Source organism: Macrobrachium rosenbergii, chromosome 12 (genome assembly GCF_040412425.1).
Source record: "Macrobrachium rosenbergii isolate ZJJX-2024 chromosome 12, ASM4041242v1, whole genome shotgun sequence".
NCBI lineage: Eukaryota > Metazoa > Arthropoda > Malacostraca > Decapoda > Palaemonidae > Macrobrachium > Macrobrachium rosenbergii.
Window position 1 is genome coordinate 89784048 of NC_089752.1, and position 8695 is coordinate 89792742.

Here is an 8695-nt window from a genome sequence, read left to right on the forward strand (position 1 = left end):
GCAACTGTGGGGTTTTCTCCCAGTTCCTTCTTAAGATCCTTGTAGTCCATCTCCTTTGTTTTCTGAATCCCTTTATCTTGCTGTCTAACCACTCCATCGCACTCTTCCATCATCTTTAGAGCTGTCTGGCCTAAAGGGACCCAGTGTTTGGTTTGACAGCCTAAATCTCATAATCAAATCACTTTTCCGGTTATTTCCATCTCAGAGCACCAAAGAAGTGCTAATCCGAGACACGACGGTGCTGTATCCACAGTGAATTCCTAAATGTCCCTGGTAGCATTTCCAGTTCCTTAAAACATCTTTTCTCATGTTACAATACAGGAATGATTTCAAGCTTTTCCGGATTAACCAAGATGGTGGGAGTAATATTACATAATGATATTCTAAGTTCCTGGGTTATGTCAGCTCCCACATCTTCATAAGGACTAAATTTACCAAAAAAATCTATGGTTTCGGAAATTTATCGTCAAGGTAATTTTGCAGTTTAATTTATTGAATTATGAAAGCTATCAGCGATATATTCAGGGGAGATCTTAAGGACACAGAAAACTAATTACGTGTAACTAGTCTTGATACTGCGCATTTGGGATAGTGATGAAAATCTATGCATAGTAAACTTATGTTCTTTATTTTCTATGAAACCATACGGAATAATATCCGCTTCTCTAATACATCCTGAAAATACCATTACTTCGGCAATAACGGTTGTGCCATGGCATTTTTATTTACAAGTCTTTAGCCAGCTTTACCTACTTACAACTGCTAATCTAGCCTTTCTAAATTTAAAATAAAACTTTTTGCAATGCTATTTATGGCCTGAATGCAAAGTCCATCCTGACATGTAGTTACTAAAGAAACTAACTAGGAATACGTTGCTCTCCATGTAAACACACGTTACAGTGCATAAATCCTCACTCTACTTGTTATTCATTGACATTCTCTAACGAAACAAATCATAAATTCCTCACACAACCTACGAAGGGTGCGTAATAACCCAATGAAATTGTGAAGAACGCAACAACAAAGATCAAATGTTACAGTTTTTAAATTCTGCCTCTAAGACAATCACTGGGGCACTTTCAGCCATTTACCCTTTAATAAATTGAAGAGTACTTTAAAGTGGGTGAACAACGAGGTAAGAAGATTCAGAAGAGGAGATGAAGTATTAGGACCTGAAGATGGAAGTGGGAGAAACGTCCACAGGTGCACTAAGACGCAATAGTCAGAGAGGTTGGACAGCAAGATGCAAGAAAGGCAGCGGCAGCGGAGGCAAGGGCAAGGCTGAGAAGTGGGTGTAGCTAAGGGGCCAAAGGGACGCTGCAGACACACTATAGTAATGCCCACAGTGCATCACGTGTGGTGCACTGACGGCATTTAGCCCTTACGGGACGATAAAGATGGAATAAGATAAAACAAAAACTAAGTAGTGAGTGAACACAGGTTTCACTTGATAACATTGTGTTTTATCGGCACTGTATTTTCCCCTAGTTCCTAAGTAATCAGATGAATCATATTATGAATGAAATATGCTCTCTAATCTCATCAGTAAACTTCCTGAATAATGCTTTGCTTTATTCTTCCACTACCTACTACCTATGAACGATACATTAAGATTTACAATTTTTATCAAATATCATTCAAATTTTCATCAAATATCCTTTCCGGTTGACTTAATAGTCATGTTTTTTAACGTGAAATGTGACTAGATAAAAACAATAGGGATTATCGTTATGGTCTTGAAACCGGGTTTGCACCAAGGACGGCCAATTCAGCAGGAACGTTTTCATAAAAACCAGCTTTTGTTGTGCAATAGCCGTCCAACCAGTTGTAAATTGGTTTTACCAAGAACTGATTTCTCTGATGTACCTTAACTAAACAGTCATAATAATGAAAGTCATCTAGGAATGATAATGATATCCTGACTGCTGTTGTAGGGTGCTCGTATTTATTGTGTAAAAAGCATTTTAGTATCGGGTATGAAGAGCTCATTGCGGAAATGTTACAATCTAAATGGTAGAATCAACGGTTTTAATTTCAGGTACCGCAATACTTAAGAAAGTTTCGAATAACATGTCAAATGTTTCTTTCTCTCTCTAGTTTCATGATACCGGTAACAAAACAAGTCATCCTCTAGCCAAAAAAAAAAAAAAAAAAGTTAAACATAAAATGTAAACATTTTCTTTTTTCTGTGACTAGCAGCTGTGAGGCTGGAGAAAGTTAGGGAAAGCAGACGGACCGAATTAAGTACTGCGCCATGAGGATGCATTACAACCAATCGCCAGCGCATTTCACTTTCTTTATGCCCATAAGTCTTTCCGGAACTGCTGTTAACTGGTAGTCATGAATAGCACTGTAGTGCTAGCAATCCTTCTCTGATAAAAAGAACCACGGGTACTTTGTTTTATTTGGTAATCCCCTGAATTGGTCAAGGCAGAAAAACCGCTGACGATGACAGCATCCTCATAAAAACAAATCTGGATTTCTTTTTCGTTTTTTTTTTTTCTTTTAACTCGTAAAATTTTATTAGTAGTGCACATTGTGGTGGTGGTATTCAATATCTGATAAAAAACAAATATGTAAGCTTTTTTTTCTTTGGTACTCGCATGAAATGGTAACATCAGGAGGGCTGTTTATGGTAGCAATATTAAGAATACAATATGGTGGAAAAATTAAGAATACAATACATAGTACAATATATTTAGTCTTTGGCAAAGTAAAACCCACAGCTTTTTTCTGGTACAATAATATATAGTAAAATTAGAAATATTGTACATCATATTTGTATGGAGCCTCTGATACAAGACTATTATTTAGGTAAGTTTTTAAAGCCCTGACCCCCACCCTTATATCATAACCTGCTACATATTCATTTGTTTCATGCTCTTACCTAAAAAAAAAGAATTAACAGATTTGAGAAATTTTCTTAGTATCAATACAGACCAAATACTTAATTGTAAGTCCCGCTTTTGTTGCTTTCAATAGAATGAAAGCTGATGAATTTCAACACTACCTATTTTGTTAGCTTTAAAAACTATGCATTTTACTAATTTTGCCATTCAGATTTAAATATTATACAGTTTGCTAATTTCATCTCTAATCTTTAATGAAATACTTTCTCATTTTTCAATGTATTCCAGCCAGAGGAAGGTCAGATAAAAACCATTGAGTCCCCTAGCAGATTCGAAAATTTCCTTTTTTTTTTGTTATTGCTGTTGTTATTATGCAATTTCTTTTCTTTAGTACGTTCTACTATCCAGGATACGATGAAAGGTATCACCGAGGCGACTGCCGCTTTCGTCACGTGACTGGGCGCTTTCACTCTCCTCACCCCGGGGAGTGACAACATGAGAGTCTCCTCTCCGGCAGAGTAGACAAAGGTGGCTTCCGCTTTTCTTCGAGTAAATTTTGTCACTCGATTTGTCTTCTGTATTTTCTTTTACTCCTATTCTAGTGCTGATTGCTTCTTGGGAAACTGCGTATAAAGTATAAAGTAGTATGATAGAACTGCTGAAGCAGGTTTTCGTATGCTTTTCTTCACTTGTTATTAACCCAAACTAAGTGACTGGTCTTCCACCTGGAGAGAAGGTCTGTCAACTGAATTTGACACAGATGACATTATAAATGTTACTATCAGCAATCAATAACTATTTTTAGACTGCTATATTCTTTTTGGCATCAATTTCCATTACTTATGACTCGAATACTTATATCTTTTTATTACATTTTCCGTTCTAGTAAACTTTTACAAATAACTTGATGTAGACAGAAATAAAGATTTCAACATAACCACTTAACACGTTCTATTTAAATCTTCCAGAGACTGACTAACTCCCTCACAGTCATGGAATTTGCCACCTCATCCTATGAACCAATGCTTAGAGGCCTGTAAAAGACATTGGGAGTCTCATGTCAGTAACAATCTGTCAATGTGAAACGCGATAAGAAGACAGAACGATCGAAGCTTTAAATTTTTGTCTTATTTGTTTATAATGAGGTTTTAAAAATCCTGCATTTTCCTTTGAGAGACAATTTTTTTTCGCAAACAATAACGGATATCTTAAAGATTTAACTGTTAAAACACAGTTCGAAAATCATACATAAACCTTTACCCAACACCTTTTTAACTGTCTCTAATCGCAATAATCCCCACAAAAGCAGTCAGTAACCGTTGAATATAGCGCAATCCCAAGAGAAATTTGTTGACAGGTTCTTCTTTCTGGATCCCAAAAATTCAGACTATCTGTAGGGTTTGAAAGACTAGGCCTAAACTTCTTTCACTTAGTTCATCGCCATTGTCACTGACGTAGAATTCCTATTTTAGTATGAAGATGCAATATAGATTAGAGAAACAGCGATATCTATGAGGCCAGCATCCCATATAACTGATGCCTATGAGGCCGGGTTGACCGGAAGTACTCGCGCCATGTAGCGCAATGCAGATAAGTACCATGATCTAAGCTCTCTTTCTTAGACCGAGGGTAAGTTACACAGCATTATTCAAAGTTGCTACTAATATGTAGAATATAATGTCTACTGATTTACAGATCTATTGGTAGCTATGTAAATCCCAGTTTTTTAAAGAAATGCATGTTGGTAACCAGTCAACCTATCTACCGGAAGTGAACGACAGGATGCAAGTTGCAAAAGCCGCCTATAGGTGCGAATTGCTAAACCACTGAAATCACGTTGCTCTATTAGTTACGGATCATTCTTTATGCTCTGGTAGCAACAAGCTGAAACATTTGGTACATGAATTGATGAAAATTAAATATAATATTACTAACTTATAAAGACTTGTGAAAGTCAGGGTACTCACAATATGCAGTTGTCGTCCGATGAAAGCTGTTAATAAGTTTATGTAACGTTCTGTGGTTAGTAAACAGTCGGTCGTATAATCCGTAGAAAGCTGATTGACGGTTCACCTGGTCAAGTCAGTGGTTACACAGTACCATTTATATTTGTTCGGAGACTCCCAGCGAGTATAAACACCTAACGGACTGAAGGAAAGAATGTAATAACGTCGATTCCCCTCTTCACAAATACAATTATTTTATAAAACGTTCAGTAAGTCACTAAGTGAATCTCCATCGGCAGATCGAGGCCACTATCCCGTTAGCTCCAAAGGCAACTGAGGAAGAAGCGCTGCCGCTGTGCTGGTGGTGCCATCTCTGGGCTGGGTTTTCGTCGAAAGGGAAAGCGTTAACGGTCGACGGTCTGTAAAGGACCGGTATTAGGAAGGTGTTCTTCCAGAGCGTCTAAAGCTGCTACTATAGGAGGAGGACGTGTTATCCTTAACTTGGCCATAAAATGTGTGGGAATTTTTTGCTTTGATTCGTTCCTTGGTTACGTTCGCCTTTCTAGAATTTATCATTTTAGTCACGTTTTATATTTGTTTATATCTAAATTGCTTATTTTTGCTTATTCATGTCGTAAGCTATTTAAGTATGGAAGAAAGTTGATCATCAATCAATCAGAAGTAACACATTGACCTTTTCTCTTTACAGATTGTTCATGAATCAGACTTAAAGGTATGTTTAAAACTACTTCCATCATATATGGGAAACTACGAATAGCTATGAAAATTATTTAAACGCACAGAAAAAAAACGAATATTTCTTTGTTTCATAACTGTCTGTAGCATCCGGTTTCATGAACATTTTCCATGGGTATTCAGGTTGCACTGCATTATTGAGAATACGTCCACACACACACACACCCATATACATATATATATATATATATATATATATATATATATATATATATATATATATATATATATATATATATATATATATATATATATATATATATATATATATATAATATGCATTTTGTCATTTGTATACACTGACCTTTTGATATTTACAAGTATTACACAGCAAATATCGTTTGATATCGAATTCACTTTACCTTGGGAATAATTTACACCTAAAGGGAAGTATTTAAGTCTGCTGAATCCTGGCTCGTTCAAAAGCACTTATATAATTCTCTTTATGTGTTAGTTATTTCCAAGGTATAGTGGATTCTATATTAAATAATATTTGTTACTATATATATATATATATATATATATATATATATATATATATATATATATATATAGTGTGTGTGTGTGTGTTTAAGTGCAAAATAATTAGAAAGGTAAACGAGAGGAAATGATGAAGACGCCGTTATCAAGAATACTGCATCGTGCTTCTCAGTTATCAACAGAAGGATCCACAGTAATACTCTTGTTTAGAAAGACGGAATGTGTTCGTAAAAATATTTACGGAGGTTAAAGCTTTCGTCCATCCTTCTGTGGACTTGATCACTAAACTACCATGTAAAACTCATGGTTCAGAAGCTTTCATAATAATGTCGGTAGAAAGTTACGTTTTTCGGTTTGCTCTCTCTCTCTCTCTCTCTCTCTCTCTCTCTCTCTCTCTCTCTCTCTCTCTCTTTTACAATTTACTATGCGATATGAAAAGGAATTCATATCTTCACACAGAATAAATTCGGTTGCCAATAACTGCACGGCTTCATGTCAGTTCGACAGAAAAATACTAATAAAATATTTCGTTAGTTCTGAATTTAAACGTATGATATAAATATAACGGGTTGCCAAGATTCCTTTTGTGGAACCATTATCATCGCCTCCAATACATTGGAACATACCTCTGCAAAGTTCCGTCACTCTTGTCTTTCCCGTGTCTGATCTTCCACAAATCCGCACACATGACCAGCACCCCGTCTCACAGTTCTCATTCAAGAACTTCTTGGTCTTGCTGCTCAGGAGCCCAGCTGACACCATAAAGCACCACTTTCCCTAAGGTGGTGCAAAGAACAAGTTCATTCCATCTCCATCTTTCCTTTACCATTTTCATATTTACCTCCAGAACTTTTGTAATCGTACTTAGGGTATCATTTCTCAGTCTATCCTGTCATCTAACCAATAATAAATTCTTCTTAAAGATGTATTTTCAGTTCGACAAAACTTTCTAGTTGCAGTCTTATCATGTTTCCCGTCCGTGTAGTAATACAAATCTTACTAAAGTAATGTGTAATCTTACTTTCCTATCTAATGCGTAAGGAGATGTTTATTTATGAAATGGTTGCTTGGGGAAAATGCTCCATCTTTTCTGGTTTATATAAGGTCGCTTTATTTCCATGGAGCTGCCGAAAGATAAAGGAATTAGTGTTGTTTTAACGAAATCATTTCATTTCTGAATGACTAACGTGGAAATCACTTCGTTTCTGTAAATCGGCTTAAGTAGTGATCTCTTTATACACTTTAATCAATTTAAACTAACATTGACTTTTACAAATAGGGGCTATCGAGTAAATATTACTTTAAAAAAACAGAATGTGGTTTCAACGAGTTATATATTGCGGGTCATATATGTTGCTCCTTTGCTAAGTTTAGTACTGATGACGGTAAATATGAGGTGCATTTATGTTTTATAGACTTGAGCAGCATATTACTCATATGTGAACAATATAAAGCAAACCAAAACTCAGAAAAAACATCGAAATTATACAAAAACCAAAAGATGTAGGGCACCACAGACAGTAGTGACGACAATACACTGCCTGAACATTTAAACTGACTCCAAAATGTAATACTTATATAGTTAAAACATGAAAAATCAAAGTTCTCAGCTTCGATACCTAAGATGACAAAAGGATATCTTAAACTTTTCTTATTCTCATCGATCACCTTAGCAATATGTTTGAAGGATGAATATATTAAAATAAAATTATTACCTATTACGGAAATAGCACGACTTTCATACATTCACCAATGTGTCGAAGTCACAGGATTTTTGTTGGGGGCGGCCTGGGAAATAAAAATTACACTATAAAAAGTGGAGACAGAGTATTTGCTCTCTGACATGTAGTACAACACATTTTGACAATAGCATAAAACAAAAGCGAGATCACGAAGGGGATAACCCATGGAAAAGTTTGTCCGAATACAGATTATAGTTCCGTTATCAGACGTAGCTTTTATCGTTATTAAGAAGGTATGTAAATGCTATAGTTGTTGATTAGAATAAAAACAACAACCCCTTTCCTTATTTGGTATCCAACTTCTCCTTCTCTCATAATACACGTACATACACATACACACACACAATATTTATATATATACATATATATATATATATATATATATATATATATATATATATATATATATATATATATATACACACATACACACACACACACACACACACACACACACACACACATATATATATATATATATATATATATATATATATATATATATATATATATATATATATATATATATATATATATATAATATATATATGTGTATGTATGTATATATATATATATAAATATATATATATATATATATATATATATATATATATATATATATATATATATGTGTGTGTGTGTGTGTGTATATATATATATATATATATATATATATATATATATATATATAATACTGTATATAGATTTAAATACCGATGTATCCGTGAAATCAGATCTTGTTGCTGTGACAGTGCTCTTGTCAAATTCGATTATTTGTTTGGCACAGCTCCATACTCACACAACTATTCCTTATTTCTCAAGTGATGCATACAAGAAAACAACACCCTAGGAACCTTCCAAGTTATTATAATGATAAAATTGTTTGCTGGAGAACTGTGCGCGATATTTCAGTGAGATGCCT

The 8695-nt window shown here is 34.7% G+C and overlaps 1 protein-coding gene across 1 annotated transcript in view; it reads right to left on the reverse strand.

Annotated features, from left to right (window-relative positions):
* LOC136843749 (pancreatic triacylglycerol lipase-like) overlaps positions 1-5130 on the reverse strand; it is a 110598-nt gene extending 105468 nt beyond the window's left edge. Inside the window, exon 1 of the mRNA XM_067112406.1 lies at positions 4817-5130. The gene's annotated coding sequence lies outside the window, so the exon portion shown is untranslated. The remainder of the gene's footprint in view (positions 1-4816) is intronic.
* Between the last annotated feature and the right edge of the window lie 3565 nt (positions 5131-8695).